Genomic DNA, 12,833 nt, shown 5'->3' with positions numbered 1-12,833 from the left:
CCAAGAATTTGGCCAATTCATTTCATAGGATTATAGAATTATTGGATTAGAACTTCAGAAGTCATCTAGTCTAACTGTATTTTTAGATTAGGAAACTGAGGCCCAGGGAATTTAAGTGATTTGCCACCATAAGCAGCAGAGTCAAGATCTGAACCTGACCCTCTGACTCTAGAAACTGGGTGTTTTTTTTTCCTGTACCATGGAACAGTTCAAGGCTCTGGCCTGGCATTCACTGACCACTATACTTTTAACAACAGTGATGTAGATAGGTCTTTGTATCCCTATTCCCCAGCAGATCAAAGGGGCTTAAGAAATGAGTATTTTGATCCCATGAGTGGAAAGAGTACTGTTTTGTGAGTCAGGAGAACAGACTCAAATCCTGGGTCTGACTGTGTATGTGAGCCTAGGGGAAAAACACAATCTTGTTTTTCACTTCTTTGAGAATCTGCATGTATGATAGATGGAAAATCAGCAGGAGAGTCAAACACAAAAACACTAAGCTTCAGTTCAACTCTTACCTTTGACATATATTGATTTGTGTGGGCATGAGCCAGTCATTTAACTACTTGGAATCCTCCAGGATTCTAAATGATAGAAGCCAGGAACTTTTTTAAACTTGCCTGGGTTTCCCCTCAGAAATGACATTAATCAAGTTTCTTAACAGATTTTTGGAACGACTGAACACATACATAACAGAGTGGAACCTTTTCCAGGTCAGTCAAAGTGAAGTGTGTGTGTACCCAGGGCAGAGAATAGAAACCCAATGCACCAGTGGCAGGGTGAGAAGGGGACTAAGCTGAGGTCCTGGGCTGGGGGTGGTGATGGGGGATCTCTAACAGAGACTTTTACAGTTCAGCAGGAGGGCTGAGAGAACTCCAGTATGAGAGCCCAGGACCCCCATTCAGCCTGCCCCACTGGACTAGATGACTGTACCCAGACAGTGAGTCCTGGAGTTCTCAGCCCAGAGGGTCTGGCATTCTGGCACAGGCAACCTAGAGACTGCCCCAGGCATTCCTACCATTCCCAAAGACCCAGGGAGTGGGCAGTTGACATCCTCAGTGCCTGGGGGTCCAGAGGGAGAGAGAGCATGCCTCTGGTATTTCTTACTGGTCAGTCCACTAAGCCACCCCCTGGAGTTCCTAACATCAATGGCTCCAGGTCAGTAAGCAAACCTCTAGCATTCTCAACACAGAGGGTCTGGAAGTGAGTCACTCCTCTAATAAGAATCTTGGGATAGTACCCAGTAATAAATCCCAAAACGATAAGAAAAGTCAGACAAAAGCAGGGTCTATTGGAAGTTACTTTGGATAAGGATGGTCAAAGCACTAGCCCAGAAAAAGAGGCAGAAGGCCACTACATGTGAAACTTAGGAGGACAATATGAATTGGTCTCCAGCCCAGAAAGATTTCTTAGAAGAGTTGAAAAGGAATTTTAAAAATCAAATGAAAAAATTGGAAAAAGAAATAGTAGAGAAAATTAATATCTTGTATCAAAAAGTGAGAGAAGAAAACAAATCATTTAAAAATGTAACTGGGAAAATACAAAAAGAAAATAATTCCTTCAAAAATACAATTGGACAAATTATCCAATTAAAAATAGAATCAAACAAATGGAAAAGGAGATACAAAGTCTATCAAAAAAATAACTCATTGAAGAATTGGCTGGGGCTAGTGGAAGTTAAATAATATTTTTTTAAAAAAGAAAAAATAGAAGAAAATGTAAAATACCTCATTTATAAACAACCTGCTATTCAATAAGATTATACTGGTTACATCCCTACATGGGAGGAAGAGTCTCAAAACTCTAGAGAACTTTAACTATTAGAGGGCATATACTTAGACTGAAGGTAGGAACATAAAGAAGTTCATTTTGATGGGATGATTTAAAAAAAATTAAGACATTAAAAAAGATGGGACTGGAGTGAGAAAGGAGGAAGGGAGAGGCAGAATGGGGTAAATTACATCACATGAAGACATGCAAAGGGCATATTTCAGTAGAAGCAAAGAAGGGAGGAGGTGAGAGTCATTTGAATCTTATTCTCATCAGATTTAGCTTAAAGAGAGAATCATACACATACTCATTTGGGTTTAGAAATTTATCTTACCCTTGGGGGACAGAGGGGAGAAAGGGAAGGAGGGACTAATAGAAAGGAGGAAAGCAACAAAGGAAAAAGGGAAAGGGGGAAGAAAAAAGAGGATGGCTAATAGAAGGGGGAACAGATTGAGGAAGGTGGTGTTCAGAAGGAAAGTACTGGTGAGGAGAGATAGGGAGAAAGGAGGAAAAAGGTAAAAATAGAGAGGAGACAACATGGAGGGTAATAAAAAGTTAGTATTTTATAACTGAATGTGACTGGGATGAACTCTCCCATCAAATAGAAGTGGATATTGTAAAGTGGATTAAAGAACCAGAATCCTACAATATGTTGCTTACAAGAAATACATTTGAAACAGAGTTACACACAGAGTAAAGGTAAGACTGGAGCTGAATATATTATGCTTCTGTCAAAGTGAAAAAGAACAGGGGTAATAATTCTTATCTCATACAAAACTATTGCAAAATGAGATCTCATTAAAAAGGATAAGGAAGGAAACTACATCCTACTAAAAGGTACCATAGATGAAGAAATTTCAATACAAAATATGTATGCACCAAGTGATATAGCATACAAATTCTTAGAGGGGAAGCGAAATGAATTACAGGAAGACACAGACAGCAAAACTTTACTGGCAGGGGACCTTAGACTCTCTGACTCAGAACTAGATAGATATAAATAAGGAAGTTAAGAAGGTGAATAGAATGTTGGAAAAGTGAGATGTGCTAAACCTCTGGAGAAAATTGAATGAGGATAGAAAGGAATATACCTTTTTTTCTGTGGAACAGGGTACCTACACAAAAATTGACCATGTTATAGGACATAAAAACCTCATAATCAAATGTAGAAAGGCAGAAATATTAAATGCATCCTTTTCAAATCGTGATGCTAAAAATCATGTGCAATAAAGGGTCTTGGAGAGATAGACCTAAAATTAATTGGAAACTAAATAGTCTAATTTTAAAGAATGAGTGAGTCAAACAATAAATCATAGAAATAATTAAAATTTCATCTTAGACAATGGCAATAAGGAGATCAAAGCAGTTAGCAGAGAAAATTTTGTATCTCTAAATGCTTACATGAATCAAATAAAGAAAGAGGAGATCAATGAATTGGACAAAAAAGCTGGAGAAAGAAAAAAATTAAAAATCCTCAATTAAATACCAAGTTAGAAATTCTGAAAATCAAAGGAAGGATTCATAAAATCAAAAGTAAGAAAACAATTGAACTAATAAATAAAACTAAGAAATTTTTTTGAAAAAAAAACAATAAAATAAACCTTTGTTTAATTTAATTTTAAAAAAAGAAGATAAAAACCAAATTACCGGAATAAAAAATGAAAAAGGTGAATTCACCACCAAAGAGTAGGAAATTAAAGTAATAATTTGGAGTTATTTTGCCCAACTATTTGCTAAAAAATTTGATTTAGTGAAATGGATGAATATTTTCAAAAATATAAATTGTTTAAAAGAAGAAGAATTTAAGAAATTCTCAGGAAAAGAAATTGAACAATCCATCAATAATCTCCCTAAGAAAAAAATCTCCAGAGACAGATGGATACACAAGTGAATTCTATGAAACATTCAAAGAAAAATAGTTTCAATTCTATATAAACTATTTGAAAAAATAGATGAAGACGGAGTTCTACCAAAAGGTACTGATATCTATATGGTATAGAAAGAATCAAAAGAGAGAAAGAAAATTATAGACCAATTTCCCTAATGATAATTGATTCAAAAATTACTAATAAAATATTAACAAATCAGGGGCAATAAAATGGCGCAGTGGATAGAGCACTGGCCCTGGCGTCAGGAGGACCTGAGTTCAAATTCAGCCTCAGATACTTAATTAACTGTGTGACCTTGGGCAAGTCAATTAATCCCAGAGCCCTGCAAAAAAATCCACAGAAACAAAAAAAAATTAAAAAAACAGCAAACGGATTATAGCAAATCATCACTAGGATGATACACTTATTAAGTAGGATTTATACTAGGAATGCAGGGTTGGTTCAAAATTGAAAAAAACATCAGCATAATTGACCACAATCAATAATTTACCTAACAGAAATCATATGATTATTTCAACAGATGATGAAAAAGCTTTTCATAAAATGCAATAGGAGCAGGCCCCTCCTCCAGGCGGCGGGATGGATAAATGTCATCAGGGAGCCTGGGAAGAGGCGCTGTGATCTATGAGGAAAGAATGGCAACAGCTACTGGTGAGACATGTCGTTCCTCAGGCTCTGGACTCTCCAAGTTGCAGTTTGCTCCATTTAGTAGTGCCTTGGATGCTGGATTCTGGCATGAACTGACCCAGAAAAAATTTAATGAGTATCACCTGAACGAGGCACCAAAGGCTATTAAGGGTTATTATTATTATAATGGCGATTCGGGCCAGCCCATTTGACTTTGGAGTTCAGTGCTTTTGTTGTAAATGCTCCTGCCCCAGCCCATTTCTGTCCAACGATCAGAACCTTATTTAACACCAACACTCTTGAGTCCTTCAAAACCACAGATAAGAAGTTACTTTTGGAAAAAGTAGCAAAGGAGATCTGGGAATCAATAAAGTCAGGCACTACCCCCCGAAAACCCTGTGCTCCTTAACAAGTTCTTGCTCTTGACGTTTTCTGATCTAAAGAAATACTACTTCTGCTACTGGTTTTGTTACCCTGCCCTCTACCTTCCAGAGGGTGTATCCCCTCCTTCAGGAGCCCAATACATTTGGATTAAAAGTTTTCTTCAGTCCAGATTCAAGCCTTTGAATGTGCATATGACAATCTTTGCCAGGAAGGAGTCACAGCATTGCCTTACTTTTTAATTATGATGTCAATTCTGTCCTGATCTCCTTGCTTAAAGACTGCAATGATTTCTGCCAAGATCAAAGGAAAAAGATTACAATTGGAGTATATGATACTTGTAATTTAGCGCAATTTCCTGGATGGCCATTGAGGAATTTATTGGTCCTGGCAGCATACAAATGGAGTGACCGTTTCCAGTCCGTTAAAGTCCTCTGCTTCCGGACTGGACCTTGCAGGGGGAGAGGGACAATCACCCACAGCATCATCTTTGAAGTCCAGCTCCCAGAACTACCTGGTACCTCAGATTGCCCAAAAGCTGTTGGTTGGGAAAAGAACCAGAAAGGAGGTCTGGGCCTAAGGATGGTGAATCTCAGTGAATGTATGGACCCCAAAAGGCTGGCTGAATTGTCTGTGGATCTGAATCTTAAATTGATGTGCTGGCAGTTGGTGCCTACTTTGGAGTTGGACAAAGTTGTGTCCGTTAAATGTTTATTACTTGGAGCTGGTACCCTGGGGCTGCAATGTAGCCAGGACATTAATGAGTTGGGGAGTTAGGCACATCACCTTTGTGGACAATGCAAAGATCTCTTATTCCAATCCCATGAGACAACCCTTATATGAATTTGAAGATTGCTTGGGAGGAGGGAAGCCAAAAGCCCTAACTGTGGCAGAGAGGCTCCAGAAAATATTCCCAGGAGTGAATGCTTCAGGATTTAACATGAGTATCCCCATGCCTGGTCACCCTGTGAACTTTTCCAATGTCACCATGGAACAAGCTCAGAAATATGTGGAACAACTTGAGAGACTCATTGAGGACCATGATGTGATTTTCCTATTGATGGACACCAGGGAAAGCCGATGGCTTCCTTCTGTTATTGCAGCCAGCAAGAGGAAGTTGGTCATCAATGCTGCCTTGGGATTTGACACGTTTGTGGTCATGAGACATGGACTGAAGAAGCCCAAACAACATGAAGCTGGGGAGCCCCATTCCAGCCAGGTCACTACATCTGCTGACCTAGGATCATCCATTTTTTCCAATATCCCTGGCTACAAACTTGGCTGCTACTTCTGCAATGATGTATTGGCCCCAGGGGATTCAACCAGAGATCAGACCTTAGACCAGCAGTGCACCGTCAGCCAGCCAGTGTTGGCCATGATCGTGGGATCTTTGGCAGTGGAGCTGATGATTTCTGTCCTACAGCATCCAGAAGGGGGCCTTGCTGTTGCTAGTAGCAGTGATGACTGCATGAACGAGCCTCCCACTTCACTTGGGCTCGTGCCTCAGCAGATCCGAGGGTTTCTCTCAAAGGTTTGATCACGTGCTTCCTGTCAGCCTGGCCTTTGACAAGTGTACTGCTTGTTCCACTAAAATCTGGGACATGAGTGATGACAAAACCATCTGAAGCAGCAACAGATCCCTGGTGACCTCCTGCTCAAGGTGACCAACCACCTGAATTCTGCACCAGCTGCCATCTTTCCCTCTGGGCCTGCTTCATACTCAGAGCCAGCTATGTCTGGCTATGTCTACCTAAATTAAATTACTTATTCAGAGGCATACCAGTCAAACTACCAAAAAATTACTAAATTGCTAGGGAAAAAATAGCTGCTAAATTCATATGGAAGGACAAAAACATCAAGAATGACAAAGGAATATATAAAAAAATGCAAAAGGAAGGTGACCTAGCCATACCAGATCTAAAATTATATTATAAAGCACCAGTCATCAAAACTGCTTGGTACTGGCTAAGAAATAAAGGGATGGATCAGTGGAAAAGATAATATACAACAAAATTTGTGGTAAATAACTCTAATAATCTGCTGTTTGATAAACCCAAAGATTCTAGCTTTTGGGATAAGAACTCACTCTTTGGACCAACATCTCACAGTTTATACCAAGGTAAGGTTGAAAAGGATACAGGAATTATTCATAAAAGGTGCTTGTCAAAACCATTTAAGAGAACAAGGAATAAATAGTTTATATGTCAGATTGATGAAAAAGAGCAGAAAAAATGTTAAAGAACAAAATAAAATGCAAAATGGAAAATGTAGATTACATTAATTTGAAAAGTTCTTGCACAAATTAAACCAATGCAACAAAGATTAAAAAGAAGGTAGTTAAGTTGGGTAACAATTTTTACAGCTAGTGTTTCTGAAAAAGGACTCATTTCTAAAATATATAGAGAACCAAGTCAAATTTATAAGAATACAAATCATTCCCCAATTGATAAATGGTCAAGTATATGAAAAGGTAATTCTCAGGTGAAGAAATTAAAGGTATCTGTAGCCATATGAAAAAAATACTCTAAATCATAATTGATCAGAGAAATGCAAATTAAAACAACTCTGAGGTGCCACCTCACACCTATTAGATTGGCCAATATGACTAAAAAGTAAAATGATCAATGTTGGAGGGGATGTGGTAAAACTGGAACAACAGTTTATTAATGGTGGAATTGTGAACTAATACAACATTTCTGGAGAGAAATTTGGAATTACATCCAAATTACAACAAAACTGTGCATCATACCCTTTGATGCAGCAATACCACTGCTAGGTCTATATTCCAAAAAGATCACAAAATAGGGTGAAAAAACCTCATGTATAAAACTATTTATAGCAGCTCTTTTTGTAGTAATAAAGAATTGGAAATTTAGGAGATGCTCATCTATTGGGGAATGGCTGAACAAATTATGGTATACGAATGTGATGGAACACTATTGTTCTATAAGAAAATATGACACATGGGACTTCAGAATATCCTGGAAAAATCTGCATGAACTGATCCTGAGTGAAGAGAGCAAAACCAGAAGAACATTGTAACACTAATAGCAACATTAGAAGATGATCAACTATGTTGGACTTGTTCATATCAACCAAAGGCAATTCGAAAAGACTTGTGGTGTAAAATAGCATCCCCATCCAGAGAAGGAACTATGGAGTTTAAATGCAGACAAAGCTTATATCTTCCATTTTTTTAAGTTTTCTTATGTTTTTTTCTTTCAAATATTTTCTCCCAATTTGATTTGAATCTTCTTTCACAATATGATTAATATGATTTATGTTTAACATTGTCATACACATATGATGTATATTAGATTGCTTTCTGTAAGGTAGAAGGAAGGGAACAAGGGAGAAAAATGTGAATCTCAAAAATTTGCAAAAAACATGATTGTTGAAAACTACCATTGCATGTAATTAGAAAAATAAATAAAATATTTTTAAAAAAGAAACATCAATTTGGACTTTTACTATCAATGTGCTGATTTTTGATATCATTAGATTTATTTTGTCATAGGTTAATGCAGATAATAGTCAAAAAAAAAGGGAAAGAAAGTGGTAGATCTGCCTATATTGAAGTACTTCTATTGGAAGTATCCTAAGCCATTGCAGCCATTGTTCATTCCTTTCTCAAAAAAAGCAAGGGACACTAATCTGAACATTATACAAAGAGGAATGTCCATTATTACTATTGTTATCTTGTTCTAAGTTGCCATGTGAATCATAGCTCTAAAGCTGGAAGGAACTTTTGAGAGTCATTTAATCCAACTATGTCATTTTATTTATTTATTTGTTTATTTTTGCAAGGCCATGGGGTTAACTGACTTGCCCAAGGTCACACAGCTAGGTAATTATTAAGTGTCCAAGGATGGATTTGAGCTCAGGTCTTCCCAACTCCATGGCCAGTGCTCTATCCACTGTGCCACCTAGCAGCCCCTAACTGTGTCATTTTAAAGATAAAGAAACAGCCTCAGAGAGGATAAGAACTGGCCCAAAGCTACAGAAGTAGCAAGAGTCTAATGTAGGACTAGACCTCAGGTTTTCTTTACTCCAAGTACACTGCTCTGTCTAATGTGGCAACTGTCGCTCAGAGTTGAGAGAGAGAGAGAGAGAGAGAGAGAGAGAGAGAGAGAGAGAGAGAGAGACGCAAACACACACACACACACAGAAAGAGAGACAGAGAGAGAGAGAGAGAGCTAAAGAGACAGAGAGAGAGAGAGAGAGAGAGAGAGAGAGAGAGAGACAAAGACACAGCGAGACAGTGGGAGACAGTGACAGAAACAGAGAGACAGAGACAGAGATAGAGATAGACAGATAGGTAGATAGAAAGATCACAGAAGTCAAGTTTCAGAGTAGAAAGATAGCACCAACTAGTCCAAACTGAAAAAGGAGATTCAGTACCATAGGTTGGATTTGGTCACTGACTAAACTTTGGTTTTCTTGATGGGATGGTTGTGTGAGTGTGAAGTGACACTGTGGTATCCCTCAGGCACCAGCAGACTGTGATGGAGGGAGGGGTCATAATAAGAAACCAGAGGGCCATTGAGAAGAGTCACCAGGTGGATTTTGGAACAACTGGAACTGTGAGAAACCTGTCAGGGCTGTAGTGGGTTAATGCTATCCACCACCAATGAAGTGGGAGTCAAAAAACTTTATGTAGATATGTTCCACATTTCTTTTTTCTTCGAACCAGACAGAAGAAACCTTTCATTCCCAATTTTTCATTTTAGTTCAACTGTGAATGCAATACAGAGTTATGGTTAGGAAATTATTTATAATGTGTTTGCCTTGAAATAATTTTCAACCAGTTCTCAATTTCTTTCCTTTGAGATTTCCTTCTAAGATTTGGCTTAGAGTTAGCATTCAATTTACAACTAACTTTTTTTTAAAGTGACTTTGCAACCTACTGAAATGGTAGTGCAATGCCCCAGTGTGGTACAAGATGTTCAAAGATATATTGTGTGTCCTGTGAGCTGATAGGTGTATAAGTCTAGAACTCCCCTTATGCTTCTCCAGTTACAAGATCAGAGATAGACAAGGAGTAAGGAAAGATGAAGGGAGGGGAAAAGATATCTTAGAAATAACAAAAAAAAATAATAATAACTAATATTTATACATTTCCTTGAAATTTATAAATAGTTTTACAAATGCAATTTCATTTTATCCTCACAAAATTCTGGAATGTAGATGCCATTAATTTCCTCATTTTACAATTGAGGAAACTAAAGTAGAAAGAGCTTAAATTACTAACTTAAGTTCACACAGCTAATTAGTGAGGTAAAAGTTGGATTCAGGTCATCCTAATTTCATGTCCATAAATCTATTTTATTCATCTGTCTGCCTTTGCTGTTTCTACCAGACTATTCAGTAAAGATAAAGGAGAGGGACAGAAATAGATTCCCAAATACATAATTTCCCATAAAATAATTAAATCACTCTTTAATGCACACACACACACACACTACACACACTATTTTTTAATTCTTATTGATCAGACTTGGGACTTATTCTAAGACTTTCTTTGAAATTCAAGTGTCAATAAAATCCATCTTACTTCACTTTGTAAAGACAGTTACTTAGGTATATAACTTCAAGTCTTCAATGTCACAGATGGGATAAAGAAGTGTTTTGGGAGAATGCCACAAAGAATTGGAATTTGGACTACAGTTTTATCCCATTTTTCCAGTATCTAATTGCACAATTAGGTACTCCACTATGGTAATAAAAGTCACAATATGTATGTGTGTGTATGTTGGTGTGTGTTTGACTTTGTGTGTTGGGGGGTTGATGTTCAAACCTGTGATTTTTGTTAGTAGGAGTACTTCAAATGATGAGGAATATCACATTTTCAAACTTGCTTCTACTTATCTGACTTAGACAGTTGTCTGGGGGTATTAAAAGTTAGACAACTAGAATTTGAATTCAGGTCTTTCTGACTTCAAGATTATCCCTCTAAACTCCATATTTTATTATTTCATAACTTCACTTAACTTTTGGATGAAAACTTTCCAATTCTTAAATATATATATATATATATATACATATATATATATAATATTCTTGGATCCTTTGTCATTACCAATCTCATTACCAAAGCTGACAACTTGTTTTGAAAATGGGCTCGATATAAATTTGAGAAAAACCCTATTCTGGCTATTAAGAGTTCACTGAAACTCTGTCCATGGAGAGGTATGAACTAAAAAGTCATTTGGGTATTATTTTGAGAAGTTGATTGCATGCTCTAATCTAGATTTTTCATTTGGGAATATGACTTCTTTCCTGAGCTTTTATTTGCTAAATTATTCATCACCCTTCAAGGAATTAAAAGAAATTTATTTTTTCCTGTTTACCTGATAACCATTACAGTTTTATTTTTAAAAGCTTGCTATTAACCTCGGGGTTAAATTTCATATGCAGTCTAGGGTGAGTCTAAATCTGCCACTTGCAAAAATATCTGTCCATATTAGTAGCTCAGAAATAGAACAAATAGATGAGAAAGGCATTTGAAAGCCAAAATTCAGATATAGTGTCTACTGTTTAACATGAAAACGTGAGCTTGTCTTTGTTAGACATGTATTTTTTTAAGATGATTAGTTAGCAAAGTGGAGATTTGGAATCAGGAAGTTCAAATATTGTCTCAATAATATACTTATCTACACATGTGATTTTTAACAAGTCACTCAATTTCAGTCTGCCCCAGATATCTCATCTATTAAATGGAAATAATAATAATAATAGCACCTGATAGGTGTATGTCTGGAACTCCCTCACACTTCTCCAGTTCCAAGATCAGAGATAGAAAAGGGGAAGAAAAGATGAAGGGAGGGGAAAAGATATTTTAGAAATAACAAAAGCAATAATAATAACTAATATTTATACATTTCTTTTAAATTTATAAATAGTTTTACAAATGTAATTTCATTTTATCCTCACAAAATTCTGGAATGTAGATGCCATTAATTTCCTCATTTTACAATTGAGGAAACTAAAGTAGAAAGAGCTTAAATTACTAATTTAGGTTCACACAGCTAATTAGTGAGGTAAAAGTTGGATTCAGGTCATCCTAATTTCATGTCCATAAATCTATGTCCAGGGTTGTTGTAGAGATAAAAAAATAGTATTTGTAAAGAACTTTGAATACTTTGAAGTGATAAATAAATGCTAGCTATTAATAGAAAGCAGTACAGGAAGGCAATCTCCAAAATCAAAGGAGACTTGGAGAATGAATTTATATTCAGAGTGCTTCCCCCTGTACAAATCACTGTGTTTAGTGATTGGGAGCTGTCAAAGAAACTTTAATTTGGTTAATTCTTTCATTCCTTTTAGAAGCTATGAAATATTACAATTTGGGATTATGTAGATATAATTTTCAGTCTTAGCTTAGAGGCACTCACTTCAGTAAAGTCTATTTATGCTAAAAAATTATTTATTCATTCCATAGGTCCCTGCCTGATCATGACCCCTGCCAAAATAATGTAAAATTAACTTATTTATTTATTTATAAACTCATTCCATAAATATTTGTTGGTTGCCAAGCCATAGCAAAAGATTAAACACAGACATTGTCCTCAGGTGACCTTCAATCTCAGAAGAAGTCATAAGACTGGAATGCAAATCCTAACTTTGATATTTTATTAATTGTGTTATCATGAAGAAATCATTCAGCATATACTTCACCTATAGAATGGGCATCATAATATTTAATCCACCAAACATGGTTGGGAGGAAAGTATTTTTTTAGGTTGGGTTTTTTTTTTTTTTTTGCAAGGAAATGGGGTTAAGTGGCTTGCCCAAGGCCACACAGCTAGGTAATTATTAAGTGTCTAAGGCCAGATTTGAACTCAGGTACTCCTAACTCCAGGGCCAGTGCTCTATTCACTGTGCCACCTAGCCACCCCTGGAGAGAAAAGCATTTTATAAAACAAAATGCAACAGAAATAAGACTTCTTATCATTTCTATTCTCAAATTTGTAAGGAACCATGAAGTATAAAGCTATGCCCTTGTGTGAAGGAATATAGAAGAGAAAGATTTATAATACTACAGAAGGAATAGGGAAAAGGAGATGTATTATAATAATGATAATAATAACTAAAATTTACATAGTAAATTTAAAGTACTAGTGTTTTAAAATTTACAAAGGGCTTTATATGTTATCCAACTTGACT

At 36.5% G+C, this 12,833-nt stretch overlaps 1 pseudogene; it reads left to right on the top strand.

Moving 5' to 3' along the window:
• Positions 1–4,276: 4,276 nt before the first annotated feature.
• Positions 4,277–6,299, top strand: LOC141516122 (ubiquitin-like modifier-activating enzyme ATG7; annotated as a pseudogene).
• Positions 6,300–12,833: the final 6,534 nt, after the last annotated feature.

The sequence above is a fragment of the Macrotis lagotis genome, chromosome 3 (assembly GCF_037893015.1).
Source record: "Macrotis lagotis isolate mMagLag1 chromosome 3, bilby.v1.9.chrom.fasta, whole genome shotgun sequence".
NCBI lineage: Eukaryota > Metazoa > Chordata > Mammalia > Peramelemorphia > Peramelidae > Macrotis > Macrotis lagotis.
This window is presented reverse-complemented; position numbering and strand designations above follow the sequence as displayed.